Source organism: Nilaparvata lugens, chromosome 5 (assembly GCF_014356525.2).
Source record: "Nilaparvata lugens isolate BPH chromosome 5, ASM1435652v1, whole genome shotgun sequence".
In the NCBI taxonomy this organism is placed as follows: Eukaryota; Metazoa; Arthropoda; class Insecta; order Hemiptera; family Delphacidae; genus Nilaparvata; species Nilaparvata lugens.
Window position 1 is genome coordinate 77,413,138 of NC_052508.1, and position 24,052 is coordinate 77,437,189.

The following is a 24,052-nucleotide window of genomic DNA, read 5'->3' on the forward strand; positions in this document are numbered from 1 at the left end:
TGTGTTCCCCTTATATCCTGCAGTGTATAAGCATGGTGCTTCTGGGTGGTTGAGAAAACTTGCGCCTAGTAGTGCAGAAGCACAGCATCCCCATGCAGTGCGAAAGCACAGTGCTCCCGAATGGGGCAAAAATCCTTGCACCTAGCAGTGCAGAAGCATGGTGTCCCTATGCAGTGCGGAAGCACGACACTCATGAGCAGGGTGAAAATCCTCGAACCTAGCACTGTGGAAGCAAGGCATCCTTGTGCAGTGCAGAATCATGGTGTTCCCCAGCGGGGCGGAGATCCTTGCATCTAGCAGTGTGGAAACACAGCGCATCTGAGAAATGCAAAAGCATGGCATACCTATGCAGTAAAGAAGCAGAGCATGACTCAGCAAATCCACGCCAATAGGATCGAGCCGGGAACACAGCCAGATGTCCTTCTGCTATTCTCTTTTACAATGCAGCTGCATTGTCACTGGCTGGTCAGGACCCAGCTTGGTGCCCAGACGATTGTACGGTATCACATGACTTGGTGCATGTACTTGGTGCTTGGGGACATATGTCCATTGCATACCCTTCTCATCCTCATCCTCCCTTTTCTCCCAATTCCCTTCCCCCCCAACACCACCCTTAGAAGGAACAATGTGTCATGATGTATATCATAACTAGTGAGGAAAATTGATTTTAGAGTTAGTTTTGACGATGCTCAAAAATCTCATTATAAGATCGTGTTGTACAACAAGCGATGCAGGCACTGAACTACTGCTCAACTATGCCGCACATCCTCATCTTTTACCACTTAGCAGAACCAAGGAAGGCTGGCCGAGTAGCAGAGAGGAGCACTCTAGCACAGACAGTTGGTCAAGAACTATTGAAGGAAGCAGCACGCAGCCAGAGAGTGAGTAGAGCTTGTGACCAGAGTCTACTCCTACTCATTTGACTACTTCAAATTGCGCCTTCTATGAACTGGAGTTGATAGGAGACACTGGAAGCTCCAAGATACAACACTTGCAGGAAGGAGAGTATTGTATGACCACTTATGCAACTTCTAGCAGCCAGTCTGCCAGATTCGACCAGTGGTGACAAGTTGAGTATTGGGATAAAACCTGACTGGACCCAATAACATCACGAAGTGGACCAGGAAGAGCAAGAGGACCTCGAGTGAGGCTTGAAAAGGCCTTTTTCAACCCCGAGACATCAATCCTGGTAGCAGGAGGCAGCTGGTGACCAAGCTGTTGAACTCGGTGACTGCCAGTGATGCCTAGTACCAGGGCTCTTCTATCCTGCTAATTCCATTGGGAATGGCAGGTAGACCTCAAGTAAGGCTTGCGAAGGCCTTTCTCGACCCCAAGACACCAATCCTGACCGCAGAAGATAGATGGTTCCTGAGGTGAGGGACTCGGTGACCGCCAGTGATGCCCGGCTCCAGGGCTCTTCTATCTTGCTAATTTAATCAGGAATAGCAAGAGGACCTCAAGTAAGGCTTGGGAAGGCCTTGCTCGACTCCCAGACGCCGATCCTTAGAGCCAGGAACACCTGGTACCCAAGGTGAGGGACCCAGTGACCAGCCATGGCACCCAGTTCTGAGGCTCTTCTACCTCACTACTTCCATCAGGAATAGCAAGAAGACCTCGATTAAGTCTTGAGAATGCCTTTCTTGACCCCGAGACTCCAGTCCTGATAGCCAGAAACAGCCGGTACCCAAGGTGAGGGACCCAGTGACCAGCCATGACGCCCAGTTTCAGGGCTCTTGTACCTTGCTAATTCCATCGGGAATAGCAAGAGGATAGCCAGTGACAATTGGAAATGCTTCTCATGTCCCAGAGACCATAATCACGGAAGGCACCACATTATTCGTACTCCTATTCCTCCCCACCCAACCCTTTTAGGCGAAAGCACAGCCCCTCTTTCCTAGAAGAGGAAATCACTTCATCAAGGTGCTCAAGGCCCTGTTCCAACCCCTGACTCAAATGAACATGGTTGATGAACCCAAACACCAAGCCCCCAGTCCCCTGCTGTGGCCCAACCCAGACGCCGACTGAGTCTAGCCGGCCCAGAGCAACACTGGGAATTCTGGTAGAAGAAGGTGTGGGCAAGAATCTACTCAGAAGTGTAGGGAGATTCATTGAAACTTTGGATCAAGTGCAACTTGTCAAATTTAGTCTGAAAATTCATCTTTGCAATCCTACTCAAGCTAGAGTAACACAGAATCCCAATACAGCATGCACTGAATCATTATCTAGTGATCTTGTAGCACTGATCTTTGTGTTGAGCATTTGTTGTTTGTTTGTCGCACCATTTGGATCATTTTGATACCGTTTTGAAACCACTTGGTACTGATTCACTTGTCTGCCCACATAATACCGGACTACCACTTTAACTTCAATAATCTCATTCACAACTTCACTGCTCTACCATGGAAGACTGCAACTCAAATTCAGATGTTTTATACCCGGTCACACTACCCTCAGGACTCAGGGCACAAATGGGCATGACAACAGTTGACAACACTCCATCGAGCACTCCCACTGAAGTGGATGGTGGGGTGGAGACCTCATGAGTCGTGAGCCTGGCAGTATATTCTCCGCGGGCTTCAACACCAACAACCTTGGACAGCATTCGTCCACCCAGATGGAGCTCCAGAATGTGCCAACCACCTTGTCTCCACACATCACTCTGCCGATACCTGAAACAGAAGAAAAATGATTACTGGGTGAAATCCATGGACCTGTGCCGGAGGCACAGACACTCACCAACCTGATATATGATGAGGCGACAATGCTCTGATTCAGAAGAGAATGTGAGAGGGAACATGAGGCACAGGTATTCACCAACCTCAAGACAAACAAGGAGGCGATGCTTGGATTCGGAGAACAATGCGAGATGAAGCCAGAATATGGAGGGTGATGTGTGGAACGGTGGGAGAAGGACAGAGAGGAGCAGAAGGAGAGGGAGCGGGAGCAGAAGGAAGAGAGAGACAAGGACAGAGGAGAGCAGAAGGAGAGAGAGTGCAAGCAGCAGGAAGAGAGAGACAGGGACAGAGAGAATAATCACCCACATTGGAAATAATATTACAAACACAATTGAGAAAGTCAAAGCTAAGTTGACAGTACTAGGAATAAAAATCACGGACATGGTGGATCAGAAGATTCCTGATCAAGCTGGAGTACTCGAAGACATTATGGCGAAGGTGGACCAATTCTCCAGCAACCTCAACACCTAAATGGAAGAGATGTCTCAGAGTATGGAGAGTAGACTCACCGACCTAAACACCAACCTACAGGCTGACATAGCTAACAAAACAAAAAAGTTGGAAAGTGAGGATAACCAATAGAATAGTGGAGCGAATAAAGGGATCTGAAGAGAAAATTCAGAAACTCCTACTATCCGAATTGGATAATTATTCCATTTGATGTGAAAATAGCCAAAAACGTCTGGAGCAGGAGTTGAAGACTGCTATCCAAGCAGTGAGCGCATCCATAGACCTTGTCAGCAGCAGAGCCGGACAGTACACAATCAACAAGGGACATCAGGACATGGTCAAGGAGTTGATGGGAACAGAGCCAACAGGTGATCTATTGCGCCCACATGCAACACCTGCGCACAAGCATTGGACCCCACTGAGACACACCAGGCCTAAACAGTGACCAGCTGCTGAGAAGAAAGTCGAGACGTTGGACTGTGAGGACGACTTTGGGAGAAATGTGAGGAGGAACCAGCATTGGAAGGCCAGGAGGCGGAAGAGGAAAGGAAAGAAATGCACATGCTGACACCCCCATGCCCATCCCAAGCTGCACCACCAGAGGGATGCACGGACACCACGAGGACCGCCAGGAGGCAGCCCACCAGATGGATCGCAATGACCGGCACCAGGACAGAGGACAGAAGGGGACAAATGGCATGCATAGAAGGCACATAAGATTCAAGCAAGCAGCTTATCCATGCAACCACAAAAATCTGAAGGATAACTGTAATAGACCTGAAATTGAAAAAAAAAGTGAATGAGGATTATTGCTACAGGGATAATAATGGTATGGGCTGTTGGATGGAATTATTGAATATAGAAATGTGTTGTATGAAATTAAAAAGATTAATGGATTGTATATGGAAAATGAAGGTACCTGATTATCGTTCATTCAGGAATTATATTATGAAAGAGAGAAGAAATGTTTTGATGTACTGTATTTTGCTTATTATAAGTATGGCTGTGGTACTTATGGAAGGTTGCAATATTGATAATATCAATTTACAAATTTTCTACTCATCAATAAACTCACCCAAAAAAACATAATATGATGATGTTATTGTTGAAAATTATGATGTTTTTTTTGGGTGAGTTCATTGGTGAGAAGAAAATTTGTAAGTTGAAAAATATATTACTATTGCTATGAAGATCAACAATAATAATGATTAGGAAGCAGTGGGGGAATGTGATTGGAAAAAACTAAAGGATGGTGGTATTGAAACAAATGAACTTAGTAATTACCGGAATAGAGTAAAAGGAACAGGACAGATGATTAGTTTGAACCGATACCTAAGATATCAGGGCTTTAAATCGATGGAAATAGATCATCAAATAGAAACAAACTTATCACCTACAGACTAACAGACTACAAACCCAACCCTTCAATGTTGTAGGAAAGCACAATCAACATGACCTAACTTGGATACACCTCACCTAATAAAAACATCAGGAATAAAACCTGAATGAGGGGAAACAGAATAAAACTTGCAATTCAACTCAATATGAATCTCAGCTAAGCTCCATATTTTGTCAACAGTATTATATGCACTGGATTTTATCTTGGCAATCGAGATTGTCTTCAATAACAATGAACACCAAATAAACATAACCTAAATGTGTCTCATCTCATCTATTATTGGAACATAAAAGAAGCCAGCATTTATTCCAAGTTATTATCATAAACTACCTGAAGATCGTAAATCAAGAGAACTTTGAATGACATCCAGTTTTACTGAAGAATTTGAACAATACAAAACATCAATAAATGAATTACTAACCGGAACATATCATCTTACTTCCAAAAATCAGCACCTAAATGTCCGCATCTTGTCCAAAAATTGTCAATGAGTCAGCACAATCAACAGCCAACAACCTGCAACAACAGATAAATAATATTATATAGCCTAGTCATAATTTTTTTTTTTTTTGATTTCCTATCATGATATAGTCTGTTATAAACTATACACCAATAGCCTACATAGCTCCTAAGTCATCTCATGTACTAAGCTCAATCAGTTATTTGTTGATGTTATGAATGTATTGAATAAATATTCGAAATTTTTACAGATGAGTAAAATGTATTATGTAAACTCATCAATTGAGATCATTATCAAATGGAATTGAATTATAAATTGTGTCACGTGGTATTTTAGTACCATCAAATATTTTGAAATGAACCAGTGAATTTTAATAGAATTATAAAATGGAAAAGAAGTTAGACCTAGTCAAAGGATCTATCAACTTAAATCGAATATTGTTAGGGATGAAGAGTAAGAGTATTATCAAAAATGATAAGAAAACATGTATATCTGTGATTCAACAACTATGAGAATCCATTGGCAAAATTAAAAATTATAAAGCGGCTTACTTATTATTGGCGGATTATAAAAAATAAAAGTTTGTATGTACATTGAGGTTAGAATTATTTGTTTACAACTTTAAATGAATCAATCGATCTTGAATAAATCGATAGCTATTTGAATCAATACTGAGCGAATCAGCTGATCATTCGATCAACCAGTATGATAGGTTGAATTATAAAAATTTACTCACAAAAGATGTATTATATATACTAAGGAAGGTTGATGTATAGAAATACGGACAACTATTATTGCTGTATAAATATTTATTATAATCTAAAAAGCACGAAAATTCAGAGTATACAAAACTCATATAAAAAACTAAATGTATATTGTTTATTAACATCATATATCACGATTTATTTATGAAATTAATTTAAGATAAACACTCCATATATTCATATAAAAACTTTTTATTTAAATTTTTCTATTATGAAGTTGAAGAAGCCCTGATTCTGAGGCGACCAATTGTATTGGGCTTATTTAATTGAAGGCCAATCAGAAAAAAGCTTACAAAATTGTTCTAGGAAGAGATAAATTTTTCTAAAAACCACCTTCTTCTGGCTTAAGATCTTGACCTGAGAGGATGCACATAGAGTTTAGGGTTCTTTCTTCCTTAAAAATTTTAAAATTATCAAGCCAACCCCTTTTTTAAATGTGAAATATTTGTAATTAATGTCAAATTATCTGTGAACTAAGTGTTGTTAAAGAGTTCGTAATTGTAATCATTCCTTATAAATATATCTTTAGTTTAGAAAGGAATCTATAAGAAATCTGGACCAAGGGTTAGCCCAGCAGAGACGAAAGGAGCCTGCCTAATTAATTATTGGAAATAATTAATTCAATCCACGAGACCGTCAAGAACGTCATTAATGTGAGTGATAAATCAAACAAGCTTGTTTTAGGCTTTCTACACCTAGTTGGGGGAATTAATCAAAGCGCTATTCAAATTAACTTAAATTGAAGAAAAAGTCACAACGTGTTGAGTGATAGCACATAGTTCATAAGAACATTTTATAAATTTATTTGATATATGTAGGAAGCTTACTTCCATGCACAGCCCGAACTCATATAAATCCCTGAGATCTTATGTTGAATATCAATCTCATTAATTATTATTATTTATTAATTGAGCGAAGTATATCATATCAGATCTATAGGCCAAACAGGTTTTTATTTGTAGAGTTTTGAATTGACTGGAAGTCTGAGCATCAGTATTGAATATAATAAATTTATAAATTTTGAAACTCACTATTGTGAATACTAGCAAATCCTGTGATAATTGTTCAGATTTTAGAAAAGAATTTATTTAAAGAAAATTATAGGTATAAGAAAATTTTATATATATTGGAAAATTATAGATATCGAATATTTTATATACACTGTTTTATGGGAATATATTTTATGTTTTACATCAGCATACAAATCATAGAAATTTATTTTATCCTAATTCATCTTGTGATATACAGTTTGAGCTGTTTTGGTACCAATAAATATTCAGCAGCACATAAAATTATTGAATCAATTTGTATTGATCTTATTAAGAGCACTCCATACTTATCATCCTTTGATGATAGTCATATTAGTCTGCCAGGAAAAAATATATTGATAATTATATTAATGAGGTTCCAGTTATATCATATAAGGATCCAGAGAGCTTCAAGAACTGGCGTTGTAAGTTCTAAGGAGTTTTAGAAGGATAAATTGGTGAACACCTGTATTCATGACAAGCGTTTTAAGGATCAACTACAAAAACTATAGTTGGTCTTTATTATTCTTTATTGTGTGCATGGTTACTGATAATCAGTCATCAACTATTCTTTTGATTTCCTCATTGGTATTCTTCAAGAACTTCATAGAAGCAGCGGTAAGAATTAATAATCACTGGTCATTGAACCTTACGGTGATTAATTGTGTTTGGAAAATTCATGTACCTACCATTGAGCTAGAGCTGAGGTTTGAACCCAGTAATTTTGCGAGCCGGACGGCCTCAATTTTTTGTGAATTTATTCGCAAAAGAGGGAATTTAGCGACTGCTCTTATAAATCTCAAGAACATCGTATCAGCTGTAACAGATTTGCAATTTAGCACTTCACACAATGTCACCCAACCAGTGGGGCAAAGGTTTACGTCTTCACACAATGGCTTCACAACGTGGGACTCTATCATAAGAGATAACCCCTCAGGAAGCACCATTTGACAATTGTAATATCAATCATAAGAACTCAGTTTACAGTAATTGGCCTAGCTAACCTAAGTAGACTGCATCTCTACAGCAAATGTGAACACAGCAACTAAAAGATGAACAAACACCAGTGATCAAGAATATAGACAAAAACAAACCTAGCTAAAGACAATAACGTATGTAAACAATTTTTTATATCCAAAACCCTTACCTGGTTAATATTTTGTGAATCCCATGACAAGGTGATATGAAATTTTCGTCCAATTCCAGATAAATGCCAAATACATCTGGCCACAAATCTAGAAAAAGAAACCATCATTGAAAATTTGATTAATTTGTCCACTCAAAGATCCATAAATGGATTAAATGAATAGAATGTTGTAATATATTCTCAATGAAGATTTCAGGAAAAAGGCAGTTATCATGAAACAACAGGAAGTTTGTTCAGCTAGCCAGGAAAAAATCAGTAGCCAGCTGTAGAAAACTAGTAGCCTGACTTAGAGGTACCAACCTCACAGCACTAAAACTATAATAATATAAAATGTTCGAGCCTTTTATCGTATTTATAAGTGTGAATTGAACAAAAACTGACAGAAAAAACCTACTATAACTTTATGTTTATTATATTTGTAATAAATGTCTTATATTATTGCATGAAAAAAAAACGAAATGTCAATTCACCATTCCAACTATGTAAACTATGAACTTAAAATTGTGAAAGAGAATTAAACTGTATATCATGTATCAAATTGATATAACATACCATACTTACTGATTAGACTGAATCCAGCCAAAGTTGAATGTCATGAATGTTTTATATACAATTTATGTGAGGGTCATTCAGAACAGGTGTATCTAATCAAGACACCAACTCAGCCTTTGAAGAGGAATCAACTTGAAGAAATCAGCTTGACTCTATATATTTTCTATAAGGGACAAGCAGGTAACCCGTGCTTCGCAAAGGTCTTTCTTGAAACTTGACCAAATTAACTCAAGAAGAATTAAAAATAGGCCCATAAGAATCCTCGGTTCATTAATAATTTATATGCTGCATTTCAAGTAAATCAGTATGATCACCTTTCAATCAAAAAAGAAGTTGGATTCAAAATGGCGGAAAAAATTTGGGTGAGACAGAAAACCTGTTTATATCATTCGAAAAGGATCCCCAATGATCATACCTATCTTCCAATCTCCCTTCAAAGAGAAATCTTCTGCTGCTTCCATACAAACTGGAAGCATGACAAATGATTGAAAACTTGACAAACTGAAAACTTCATGTGATCAAATCTTGAAGAATTTTAAATTGGTCTATAACAACCCTCGGTTGAGCAAGAATCTATATGCAAAATTTCAATCAGTCCAGTAGTTCTGACGTGATAATGCGTCCAACATAATTTCCCTATACTTTACACCTGTATAGGCTACGTTTATAATCCAGTTCTTTCCTTTATTATAGTATAGAAGATGATACATGGATGGATAATCATTGTTATTTTACTAAAAGATAGAATAAGTTGAATAGTTTCCCTTTCAGAGGGAGTCTTGACAACCCACAAAACTCATTTTTCATTTGAAGATATAACGAAAAGGTGCATATGACCTTATTTTCTTGCTCAGCTTGCCAAAATACTCCTCATTCCAATATTAAAATTTTCGACTGACTTTACGGTAAGTCAGTCATTCTTTCAGGGCTCGAATAATTTCGATATTTTTGTTTATGAAAATGAAAGAATATAATCTCTTTATGTAAATAACAACACCTTCATTCAAAAACATATTAACTGCATGCGTTTTCATATTGCCGATACAGCATTGATGAAACTGTAGACGTTTATTTTGCACTTTGTCTCAATGATTGTTCCAGCTGAAAAATTAATAATCTATGCTACGTGTATAGTGAGGTCCACGTTATAATGGCAGTGGATGAAGATAGAAGAATAGTGATGCCGATTCTCTGCATTGATTAATTATATTTCTACATTGACAAAAACATAATTGGTATAGTTGTGGACCTAGAAAAGGATAGTACCACTGGCTTTGTCGAATGATAGACAAGGATATCAAAACCAAAGTATATTAAATAATGTCATTATAATGTGGTCCTCACTATAGGCCTAAACATTGCATCAGGAAAACGAAGTTTCAAAACTATTTTTCCAGGTAGAAAGCAATATAGAAACAGATGTTCCTTTTTTAATTCCGACCATATGATTTGGTGATTTTTTAATGGAATCATATGTACCATTAATGAAATTTTAACATCAATTCTGAAGTCTAGAAGGAAAATTAGAATTTGGGCTTCCAGGTGCACGAGATTGATATTTTTAGAATCTTTGTGCAAAATTTGGAGATCTAAATCATTCATGTTTTTCCGGTATGCGATCCGCAAGTTGACATGTTTTGATGCGAACAAACGAACACACGAACAAACACAACCCTACTCTCTCTTATTATATAGATGAGAGAGGCTAATCCAACTCCTAAAGGTTACTACCAATGGCCAGCCTGCCATTAAGGGGTACCTTATCATATTAATTTGCACCAGATGAGTATGCTTACCATCTAGGGCGCTTTGAAATTGATTTGTATTCCCTGCACCAAATATTTATTCATTTAATCAAGACCAGCTATGAAAGATAGCATGCATCGAGCCAATCATTCAATAGTACTTGAGTAAATCGAGCCTGCGCGCTCATAGATCTTGTTCCTGAATCATAATCCTGCAGATTCGATCTAGAGGGGCTATTGTGATGTATTGAATGATTGCACAACCCCTGATTTATGAATTAGAGAATTTTATAGACTATTAAATGAATGGAACAAATTCCAATACGTAGTAAGAATCAAAACCTTATCAAAGGCAGATGAACAACAGTTATCTGACCCATAAAGGCTGCACTCAGCGAATCAGATATAGTATATTTCTCAGAAATTTATTAATAAAACTACTTGTTATACATAATTTCTATTATTTTAAATGACAGTTTAAATATTTGGAGGTTAGAATTGAACCGGTACATAACCCTAAAAAAATCAAGGCTTGCTTGTGCCAACAACTAGCTAATTGAGAAGGCAGATAATTATTAGCAACCGCTATAAGAAATCATTTTTTTATCTTTTTATCTCATAATTCATATGCCAAATAGGCCCAAATATTCATCCATTGGCTGTCATAAGGCTATATTCATTTTAGAATTTTTATATTGTTTGATTATGTGTAGTGATTTGGGATTGACATTCAATCATAAAAATTACAATATAAACAAAAGAAATATTCATCATTATCAGTACAAGCATGTGTGTTATTATATGTATTTACTATCACGGTACCCGTGCTTCGCTACGGGAATTGGAAGATAAAATTATTTTTGTGAAGCATTTATGATCTAAATCCTACCAAAATTGTTATTATCGTTTTTGAGATTAGGCCACAGCTTAGCATAAAAATTATTGAGTCAAATCATTAAAATAATTAATTGATGTGTTGGAAGTGCTCTGTAGAAGAGTAATCTAATTGCAGTAAATTTTGTAGGATATGGGGCGGGGCTTAAGAGTCGCCCTCGACTTTATGCATTGACAATTAATATTTCCCGTTGACAGTTATCAAATTAGCAGTGATAATGATATTCTTGCTTTGACGATTGGAGATCAAATTCCAAATTAGGTATATTCGAAATTTGATGACTCTGGTATCCATGGATCTCTTGCTTATCCTGGAATTTTTGACATAGCCTGTCACTTACTTTTCGTTTCACTCATTCAAAAGTGTAAAAGCAGCTTATCCACTGATTCTTTCTTCCATGGAAGTCCATTCATACATAAGAGTCCATTCATAATAGTATAACATTCATTGTGGCTGATTTCACATATACTAAACTCAACAATCATGAATATTAAAGTGGGATCATTTCAATGTGAATTTGCATAAATCTGAATAGAGCTTATTCAATCACTTTGACCACCATTATATGATTTCTTTCTTTGATCTTAGCTTGAAACCATAAGCTTGGGGATGAAAATTTGGATGTAAACTAACATGTAACTCAATTTGATTTCTATCTAAATTGACAACTTAAGAATTCACTTGTGATCTATCATTATCAATAGGTTTGTATGGTGTCGTAATAACATCATGGAAGGAAATAAGAGCAGCTGATGAAATATTATGTTTTAGCTGATTTTGAAACATGAAAATATTAGGCCCAGTAGCACAAAAGCATGTTCAATTTCGATCAGGATTGAATTTCATGAGATTCAATCAGAGCTACTTAGCCTACTTATTTTTTTAATTGTCTCATGACCCTTCCCAAGGGCTATCACCTATCTCATTTGATCAATTCAATATTATTACATTCTATTGGAGATATCCTCCCAAATCAAATAAGATTGACTCCCATCATCCTACCACATCGAGGTTGTAATGGTGTGATTTTTTGCCATCCATGTTGGGTGACATTGTGTAAAGTGGTAAATTGTCAACCATTTATATGTGATGTGGTATATTTCATATATACTGGAGCGGTTGCTAAAATCCCTATTTCACAAATAAATTTGCGAAAAGTTGAGGCCGTCCGGCTCGCAAATATGCTAGGTTCAGACCGCAGCTCCAGCTCAGTAGTAGATGCATGAATATTCCAAATATAATTAATCACCACAAGGTTCGATGACTGGTGATTAATAATTCTTACCGCTGCTTCCGTGAAGTTCTGGGAGAATACCAATAAGGAAATCAAAAAGATAGTTGGTGACTGATTACCAGTAACCATATATTCAATCAAGAATAATGAAGACCAACTATGACTTCTCTAGTTGATTTCTAAAACGCTTATCATGAATACAGGTATGTACTTATTTACCCTTTTGAAATTCCTGGAAACTCACAACGCCAGTTTGTAAGTAATAAATGATAAGTAATAAATGCTCTTAATAAGACCAATATTAATTGATTCACTGATTTTATTTGCTGCAGAAGATTTTTTTGCTTGGTACCAAGACAGCTCAAACTGTATATCACGAGAAGAATAAGGAAATGATAAAAAACTTCTAAGATTTTGTATGCTGACATTAAACATAAAATATATTCCCATGAAATAATATATATAAAATATTCTTATATCTATAGTTTTCTTTGAATAAATAAATTTTCCAATATTGTAATAATTATCACAGGCTTGCTTAGCATCCACAATATTGTGAGCTTTAAAAGATATATATTATATTTGATACTGAAATATGGATTTCAAGTAGGTTCAAATTTTCACAGCTTGGAACCTGTTCATTTTATAGACTTAACAGAACATACTTTGAACAGTGAATAAATAATGATTAATAAAAAAAACAATTTAAAAAATCTCAGGGTTCATGAGTTCGTGCCATGCATGGGAATAAGCTTCCCACATAAATCAATAAATTCATAAAAGAGTTTTTATAGACTATATGATGGTAGTCAACACATTGTGAATTTCTTAAACTTGAATAAATTCATATAGCGCTTTGATCTATTCTTCCTATTTTATAATTCTATTGAAGCTCAATAGTTTATTTTAAAAGTATTTTGTGGTGCTAAAATACCACGTGACATAATGCGCCCTCTGGTTTCTGATACAAAATGATAATTTGGGAGTATAATATAGTTTTATGATCCTGTTGGTTTTGGATCAGGAATCATACAAGTTACAAAGCCTGTTAATAGATCTAATGAGAAACGTGTCTCCTAGAAGTTTAATAATAAATATGATAACAAATGAATTCAATTCAAACATATTCGCCTTACATCGGCTAATCTCCTACTACATACAATACACAAATATAAATCATCTCCTCCTCTACACAAAACATAGACATCTTTTTCGACTAATACCTCCACCCTCAGCTGGAAGCAGTGCTTTGCGGCAACACACCATCAAAGTAATTTGAACATTGGTGCAAAATCATTGCCAACCTAACAACACTATAATTCTCAGGCTTGTAAAATCTAACATTTATTTTTGCTCTATATCGTATCATGACTTGTACATTTAATTTTTCTTCCTTAATTAATTTGGGCCTTATGTTTATGCAATTAATAATTTCAATAGCTAGTCTTTGGTAATTTATCAACAAGAAATTCTTAGTCATCAAAACACATGAAAATTTGGCTTAATATACTTTGGTTGAACAATGTGGTTTTATCACTCGGCAGATAATTTTACTTGTTTTCTCTTTTTGAGTAACACATTAATAATAATGATAAAGTACTTTTTACAATATTTTACATATAATTCACATTTTATGACACTTGAACTTCTGGGGTACATGATTTGTTAGATCATTATTCATTAGGCATTGGCTGTTTGGATTCAGGCAGGGAACAGTCAATTTTGTTGGATTCGGGTTTACTCATCTGTCGCCATTTTGCTATCTTCTTCCTGCATGGTAAGTTGGCTTTTAATTTGGATAATAATTTTTTAATTGGCTTACGAATGATGAAGATGGTATAGATGGCTTCTAAATTCTTCATTTCTTTATTTTAGGTGCTGGTTTAGTTGGTCGAAGTGGATAACTTGTTGGCTGGATAACTGCATTGTGAGGCATTAGCTATAGGCCTATGTATGTATTTCAACGATTGGTGAGGTGGGTGACAATTCAATCATAATATTATTGTTAACCTTCTTAGCTTTCAGTGAATCGATAATACAGTTTGAGGCTTAAGACATTGAACTTTGATATCTGTTAACAGTCTGGTGGTTTAGATGACCGATTCTCCATTAATTCCAAGATTTGGGATAGCCTAGGATATTTACTTGTTTTCTCTCTTTGAGTAACACATTAATAATAATAATGAAGTACTATTTACAATATTTTACATATAATTCACATTTTATGAAACTTGACCTTCTGGGGTAGATGTTTTGTTAGATCATTATTCATTAGGCATTGGCTGTTTGGATTCAGGCAGGGGACAGTCAATTTTGTTGGATTTGGGTTTACTCATCTGTCGCCATTTTGCTATCTTCTTCCTGCATGGTAAGTTGGATTTTAACTGGGATAATTATCATTTAATCTGCTTATGATTGATGAAGATGGTATAGATGGCTTCTGAATTTTCTATTTCTTTATTTTAGGCACTGGTTTTGCTGGTCGAAGTTGTCACGTGGTAAATTAATACCACCAAATATTTTAAAATGAACCAATGAAATGTAATAGAACTATAAAATTGGAAAGAAGGTTAGACCTACCCAAAGGATAAATCAACTCAAATCAAGTATTATTAGCGATTAGGAATAATAGCATTATCAACAATGATAAGAAAACATGTATAATGTGATTTAATAATTATGAGAACCCATTGGTAAGATCAAAAAATTATAAGCGGCTTACTTATTATTGGCGGATTATAAAAAATAAAATGCATGAACATTGAGGTTAGAGTTACTTGTTACATTTTGAAAAGAATTAGTCGATCTGGATAAATCGATAATTATCAGAATCAATACCGAGCGAACCAGCTGATTATTCGATCAACCCATATGACAGGTTGAATTATATAAAATTTACTCATAAAGGATATATTATGTATACTATAGGAAGTCGATGTGTAGAAAGAACGAAACCCATTATTTTTGTATAAATATTATTATAATCTAAGAAAGCATGATAAATCAAGAGTATACAAAACTCATATAAAGACTGAATGTATTAACATCGCATGTTAGGATTTATTTATGAAATCAATTTAAGATAAACACTCCATACATTTGTATAAAAATTCTTTTTTATTTAATTTTTTCTTATAAAGCCGAGGAAGCCTGATTCCCAAGGCAACCAATTGTATTGAGTCTATTTAATTGAAGGCCAATCAGAGAGTAGCTTACAGAATTATTCGTGGAAGAGACAACATTTTTTCAAAAACCTCCTTCTTCTGGTTAAGATCCCGACCTGAGAGGATGCACATGGAGTTTAGGGTTCTTTCTTCTTCCTTTTTAAAAAATTTTAAAACTATTAAGCCAAACCCTTTTTTTAATGTAAAGTATTTGTATTAAATGTCAATTATCTGTGAACTCAGTGCTGTCAAAGAGTTTGTAATTTGTAAAGATTCCCATAAAAATAGCTTTAATTTGAAAGAAACTTATAAAAATCTGGATCATGCGTTAGCCCAGCAGTGACGAAAAGGAGCCTACCTAATTAATTATTGGAAATAATTAATTCAATCCACGAGAACATCTAGAACTTCAATTCAGTGAGTGATATTTCAAACGAGCTTGTTTTTCTACGTTCAGTGGGGTAATTAATAAAAAAGCGCTATTCCAATAATTTGAATTAAAATAAAAGGTCACCACGTGTTGAATAATATCACATAGTCCATAAGAAAATTTTATAAATTTATTTAATATATGTAGGAAGCTTACTTCCACGCACGACCCGAATTCATACAAATCCCTGAGATCTCATGTTTGAATATTAATTTATTAATTATAAATTTGTTAATTGAACCAAGTATAGTATATCAAACCTATAGACCGAACAGGTTTTATTTGCAGAATTTTGTATTGATTGGAAGTCAAAGTACCAGTATTAAATATAATATATTTATGAATTTGAAACTCACTATTGTGAATATTGGCAAAGCCTGTGATAATATTCAGATTTTTGAATAGATTATTTAAGTGAATTATAGATATATCGAATATTTTATGCACATCTTTTTTATGGGAATATATTTTGTATTTTATGTCAGCATACAAACTTATAGAGTTTTTTATTATATCCTAACTCATCTTGTGTTATATAGTTTGAGCTGTTTTAATATCAACAAATATTTAGCAACACTCAAAATTATCGAATCGAATAATATTAACTTTATTCAGAGCACTCAATGTTTATCATCCTTTGATGATATTCATTTCAACTGCCAGAACAAGTATATTGAAAAATTATATTAATAAGGTTCCAGTTATATCATATAAGGATCCAGAGAGCTTCAAGAACTGGCGTTGTAAGTTCTAAGGAATTTTGAAAGGGTATATTGGTGATACTTGTATTCACGACGAGCGTTTTAAGAATCAACTAGAAACAATTATAGTGGTCCTGATTATTCTCTAGTGGTACATGGTTACTGATAATCAGTCATCAAATATTCTTTTAATTTCCGCACTGGTATTCTTCAAGAACTCACAGAAGCAGTGGTAAGAATTATCAATCACTGGTCATTGAACCTTATGGTAATTACTTATATTTGGAATATTCGTGTATCTACCACTGAGCTAGAGCTGAGGTTTGAACCCAGTAATTTTGCGAGCCGGACGGCCTTAATTTTTTGTGAATTTATTCGCAAAAGAAGGAATTTAGAGACTGCTCTTATAAATATCAGAAACATCGTAGTATCTGTGAAGGATTTACAATCCACAACTTCACAAAGTGGATAACTTGTCTGCTGGATAACTGCATTGTTTGGTGTTCGCTATAGGCCTATGTACGTATTTCAGCGATTGGTGAGGTGGGTGACAATTCAATCATGATATTATTGTTCACCTTCTCATCTTTCAGTGTCTTAATAATACGGTTTAAGATTATAGACCTTGAACTTTGATATCTGTGGATAGTCTGGTGGTTCAGATGACCGATTCTCCAATAATTCCAAGATTTGGGATAGCCTAGAATATTTACTTTGTACATTGTGAATTCTCCCGGGTTTCAAATTATTTACGTTAATTCTAGGATCAACTTTTTTTACATATGGCACACCCTCATTCCTAATTACATTAATAATTTATTCTCCGACTGATATCACAGCCATACTAATAATCATCACAAAGAAAATCAATGTATTTATAATTTTTCTCACAACATAACCTCCTAATGAATAATGACCATGTACTCTCTCTTCCAATATACAATTCACTATTCCTTTACAATTTATGGCATGCTTTCCATCATCCATTATTATATTGACAACATATTCTTCAATTGACATCATAGTCATACCAAAAATTATAACAAAGTAAATCAGCATTTCCATCACATTCTCCATAACATAACCTGTTAATCAACAACAATCATATATTCCCGTTTCCATATAATAACTTCCTCCTTTATCATCACAACCTAGTCTTGAATCTGTTATTAAATATTCATTGTTTTCAAGCCTGTTCCTTTTGTTTATCCCGTAGTTGCAATCACGACGATAAGCTGCCTGCTTGAACCGCATGTGTTTTGGGTGCATGCTAGTCCTATCATGCACTATATCCCGATGTTACCCGTCTTCTCTGTACGCTGCCTTCCTCCCATGGTTGCCTGATTTCTGTGCATCTTTTTGGCAGTGCTTGAATTTAGCATGAGGTCGATAACCTCTTTTCCGGGGCTTTCCTCGTTGCTTTCTCCGGTGGGCCTTCCTGTGTTGAGTTCCATGTTCCACTCTGACGACGTCCTGTTGGTCACACTTTCTGCTTGCATTGGTGGCAGTTCACTCCTTGAATTTAGTGTGCCACGGGTCAATCCAATTATGCTTGTGCGTAGGTGTGGCATGTGGCTGCTCAATCTTGGGGTGCTGTGCGGGGGTTGCATGCTGGTGCACAGGTTCAGAGTAATGGTGTGATGGTGTGATTTTTTGCCATCCATGTTGGGTGACATTGTGTAAAGTGGTAAATTGCCAACCATTCATATGTGATGTGGTATATTTGATATATACTGGAGCGGTTACTAAAATCCCAATTTCGCAAATAAATTTGCGAAAAGTTAAGGCCATCCGGCTCACAAATATGCTGGGCTCAGACCGCAGCTCTAGCTCAGTAGTAGATGCATGATTATTCCAAATATGATTAATCACCACAGGGTTCGATGACTGGTGATTGATGATTCTTACTGCTGCTTCCGTGAAGTTCTGGAAGAATACCAATAAGGAAATCAAGAAGATAGTTGGTGACTGATTACCAGTAACCATATATTCAATCAAGAATAATGAAGATCAACTATGACTTTTCTAGTTAATTTCTAAAACGCTTGTCATGAATACAGGTATGCTCCAATTTACCCTTCTGAAATTCCTGGAAACTTACAACGCCAGTTCTTGAAGTTCTCTGGATCCTTATATGATATACTGTAGACTAATTAATATAATTAGCAGTAAGATCTTTCTAGCTGAATAGTGTGACTATCATCAAAGGATGATAAGTAATAAATGCTCTTAATAAGATCAATATTAATTGATTCACTGATTTTATTTGCTGCAGAAGATTTTTTGCTTGGTACCAAGACAGCTCGAACTGTATATCACGAGATGAATTGGGAAATAATAGAAAACTTCTAAGATTTTTTATGCTGACATAAAACATAAAATATATTCCCATGGAATGATATATATAAAACATTTTTATATCTATAATTCTCTTCAAATAAATAAATTTTCCAAGATTGTAATAATTATCACAGGCTTGCTTTGCATTCACAATATTGTGAGCTTTAAAAGATATATATTATATTTGATACTGAAATATGGATTTCAAGTGGGTTCAAAATTTAACAGCTTGGAACCAGTTCATTTTATTGACTCAACAGAACATACTTTGATCAATGAATGAATAATAATTAATAAAAATAACAATTTACTATCTCAGGGTTTATAAGTTCATGCCCTGCATGGAAATAAGTTTCCTACATAATATCAATAAATTCATGAACGAGTTTTTATAACTTATATGATAGTAGTCGACATGTTGCAAATTTCTTAAACTTGAATAAATCTATATAGCGCTTTAATTAATTCCCCCATTCACTGATAAAGGCCGGCTAACGACCTCATTAGAACTAATACACTCACAGTAATGATGTTCTTGTAGTTCTTGTAGAATAATCAATTATCTCCAATAATCAATTAGGCAGGTCCTTTTCGTCTCTGCTGGGCTCATGCATTGTCCAGATTTCTCATAAATTTCTTTCAGTATTAAAATATATTCACGGGAATAAATTACAATTAAGAACTCTTAAGCAACACTCAGTTCACAAATAATCAAACATTAATTACATATACTTCACATTTAAAAAGGGATTGGCTTGATGCTTTTAAAAATTAATTGGAAGAAAGAACCCTAATCTCCATGTGCTCCTCACAGATCTAGATCACAAGCCAGAAAGAGTGATTTCTAGAAAGGTTTCATCTCTTCCTTGAAAGATTTATAAGCTCCCTTCTGATTGGCTTTCTAATCTTCGTAAGACGTGATGTAATTTGTCCTTTGAGATTCATGGTTTTCCTAACTTTGTTATACAAAGACAAGAAGTTCTCATATAAATAAATTAGGTGATAGACTGAGAGTATTTTAATAATCAAATCTCGATATATGATGATATAATATGATATACATTCAATTTTTTATGTGAGTTTTTTGTACTCTTGGTTTTCATACTTTTTTAGATTGCAATATATGATGATATAATATGATATACATTCAATTTTTTATGTGAGTTTTTTGTACTCTTGGTTTTCATACTTTTTTAGATTGCAATAAATACTTGTGTAACAATAATAGTTGTCCTTATCTATTTACATAAACCTTCCCTAGTGTATATAATATATATTTTGTGAGTAGAACTTATAATTCAATTCATAATGGTTGATTCAGCAAACAGCTGATTTTTTAGGCATCGATTCAAAAAATTGTCGATTGATCCTAGATTGATTGATGTATTGAATCAAAATAAAGCATTCTAACCTTGAAATGTACATGCAATCTTCTATTTTTTATGATCTGCCAATAATAATTAAGCCGCTTTATAATTTTTATTTCTGCCAAAGAATTCTTATTATTGTTGAATTACAATTTTGCATGATTCTCTTATCGCTTATAGATAACATGATTCCTCTTTATCATAAATAACATTTGATTTTACTTGAGTGCTACCTTGACTAGGCTATCTATTCTTTCTATTTTATAATTCTATTGAAGCTCAATAGTTCATTTCAAAAGTATTTTGTGGTGCTAAAATACCCCAAGCAGCAAGGAAATGATTTGAAAGTGCTTGAAACTAATTGCCAGTGATTTAAAATTTGTCACCTCTTTTTAGGGCAAGTTAAATCATTTTAAAGTACTTTCAAATTACTTTTAATTCTCCATGAAATGTCATTGAAGACCAATGATTGAAAATGATTTATAAATTACCTTAAATGATTTAGTAAAGTACTTTAAAGTACTTTTCAATCATTTGAAGACCAATGATTGGAAATGATTATAAATTACTTAGAATGATTGAATGAAGTACTTTGAAGTACTTTTCAATTACTTGAAGACCAATGATTGAAAATGATTTATAAATTACCTTAAATGATTTAGTAAAGTACTTTAAAGTACTTTTCAATCATTTGAAGACCAATGATTGAACATGATTTATAAATTACTTAGAATGATTTGAATGAAGTACTTTGAAGTACTTTTCAATTACTTGAAGACCAATGATTGGAACTGATTTACGAATAATTTAGAATGATTGGAGTCAACTGATTTGAAGTACTTTGAAGTGATTTGAAAGAGACAATTATAATTACTTTAAAATCATTTACAATAATTTCAAGTCATTGAATTTTTTCTTCTCATTTCTGATTGAAATCCATTGACAATCATTCGGAATCATTGAATGGAATGATTTGGAATTACTTGAAAATAATTTCCAATGATTTCTAATGAGTAATCCATATTGATAGTGAAAATGAAAAACTTTGAATAAACTTTCGAGTATCCTCAACAGATTATGAAGTGTGAAGTATATCTCCATAATAATGTAGAGGATCTTGTGGACCAATGTTTGGAAATGATTTATTGAACATTGAAAATTATTGAAGTCAAGTGATTGGAAATACTCTCCAATCGTTTGGAATTGATGACTGCATGAGAATGATTTACAAATTGTTCAGAATTATTTGATTGAAGTAAATTACTGAAAGTACTTTCCAATCATTCTATAATCGATGATTGAAACTGATTTATGAATGATTGGAGTAAAGTACTTGAAAGTACTTTCCAATCATTCTATAATCGATTATTGAAACTGATTTATGAATCATTTAGAATGATTGAAGTGAAGTACTTGAAAGTACTTTCCAATCATTTTATAATCGGTGATTGAAACTGATTTATGAATCATTTAGAATGATTAAAGTAAAGTACTTGAAAGTACTTTCCAATCATTGTATAATCGATGATTGAAAATGATTTATGAATCATTTAGAATGATTGAAGTGAAGTACTTGAAAGTACTTTCCAATCATTCTATAATCGATGATTGAAACTGATTTATGAATGATTGGAGTAAAGTACTTGAAAGTACTTTCCAATCATTCTATAATCGATTATTGAAACTGATTTATGAATCATTAGAATGATTGAAGTGAAGTACTTGAAAGTACTTTCCAATCATTTTATAATCGGTGATTGAAACTGATTATGAATCATTTAGAATGATTAAAGTAAAGTACTTTCCAATCATTGTATAATCGATGATTGAAAATGATTTATGAATCATTAGAATGATTGAAGTGAAGTACTTGAAAGTACTTTTCAATCATTTTATAATCGGTGATTGAAACTGATTTATGAATCATTTAGAATGATTAAAGTAAAGTACTTAAAGTACTTTCCAGTCATTGTATAATCGATGATTGAAAATGATTTATGAATCATTTAGAATGATTGAAGTGAAGTACTTGAAAGTACTTTCCAATCATTTTATAATCGGTGATTGAAACTGATTTATGAATCATTTAGAATGATTGAAGTAAGTACTTGGAAGTACTTTCCAATCATTTTATAATCGGTGATTGAAACTGATTTATGAATCATTTAGAATGATTGAAGTGAAGTACTTGAAAGTACTTTCCAATCATTTGAAAATCAAAATTGTTCCAATTGAAATTGTTTGACAATAATTGGATGAAATAATTTAGTATTGCTTAATAGTTGTTATCAAAGGATTCAAGGCTCTGCAGGATAGCCGGGTAAATTCAGGATTCATTACCCGTTCTTGTAAGAACTAGGCTCGGATTAAAAGAAAAAGAAGTAGAAAATCTCTGAAGAAGGTATGTGTGTGAGTGTGAGAGCGCCAGGGAGAAGAGAGAAAGAGGGAAATAGTCAGTCTTTCATAGAAGAACACCCCCCCCCCCACAATGAAAAATCTATTCACAGTTACAGGCTTCCGTGACTAATTGATTGTTGTAGGTTTAGGAACTGGCCTAAAAATGTTCCTAGAAATGCTGAAAAGTCTGTTAGACACTTTTATACTGTGAACAGATTCACTTTCTACTGTCAGCATTCCTTATAAATAACATCAATGTTCCCCATTCAGTCGATGCTGACCGAGTCAGGTACTTATAGTGTGGCTCACTTTCAAAAATCAGTATTCCTCATGAATAGCATCAATGTCCCACCTTCAACTAATGCTGACAGTATCTCACTGTAAAGCTGCTTGGTTGTGTGTCAGTGTACCTTATAAATAACATCGAAGCTCGTCTTGTTCAACTAATGCTGACATTTTAGAGTGAATCTCACTATAGAACAGATTGGGTGAGTGTCAGCATACCTCGTGAATGATATCAATGCTGTTTCAGTTCAATCAATGCTGTCAGTTTAAGATGAATGACATCATAGAGTAGCTCTGATGTGTCAGCATACTTCTGAACAGCATCAATGATGTTCCCTTCCAGCTAATGCTGACAGTTTTAAGTGAATCTCACCACAAAGCAGTAGCAATAGATTGGTAGCAAGACAATTTGGACGAATGTTGTTTCTACAGCCGCCTGTTTGTATGTCTCAGTATGTTACAATATATACTGGCTTATGCACTAATTTACTATAAATGACAGTATTGCTGTTTATTCAACGAATTTTACTAAGTATGAGAATGAAGATTGAATGCAATTTGAAAAACATAGTATTATATTGCGATGTAACTACATGGATTGGCGGTGTTTCAACAAATAAAATTATTGTCAACTCTCTGAATATAACATAACATCCTTCCCATTAGAACACGATCGGGAGAGAGATATATAGAGATATATATAGAGAGAGAGATACATTTTTTAACCAAGTAATCTGCTTCAACTTAAAAGGAACTTTTTTCGGGACCAAGTTTCGCATATTTCGTCACATATCTTAAAAATTACTGTAGCTACAGGTCTGGAAACGGTTAACAAAAGTAAATCTGCTTCAAACTTAAAAGGAACTTTTTTCGGGACCAAGTTCGCATATTTCGTCACATATCTTAAAAATTACTGTAGCTACAGGTCTGGAAACGGTTTTATTGAATTTTTCAGTTCA

At 34.5% G+C, this 24,052-nt stretch overlaps 1 long non-coding RNA gene across 1 annotated transcript; it reads right to left on the minus strand.

Moving 5' to 3' along the window:
* Nucleotides 1–655: 655 nt before the first annotated feature.
* LOC120351539 lies at nt 656–8,191 on the minus strand. The gene is made up of 3 exons (XR_005571454.1): nt 7,984–8,191; nt 5,024–5,100; nt 656–2,669 (listed from the first exon to the last, which is right to left on the minus strand). It is a non-coding gene; the product is annotated as an uncharacterized LOC120351539 (long non-coding RNA).
* Between the last annotated feature and the right edge of the window lie 15,861 nt (nt 8,192–24,052).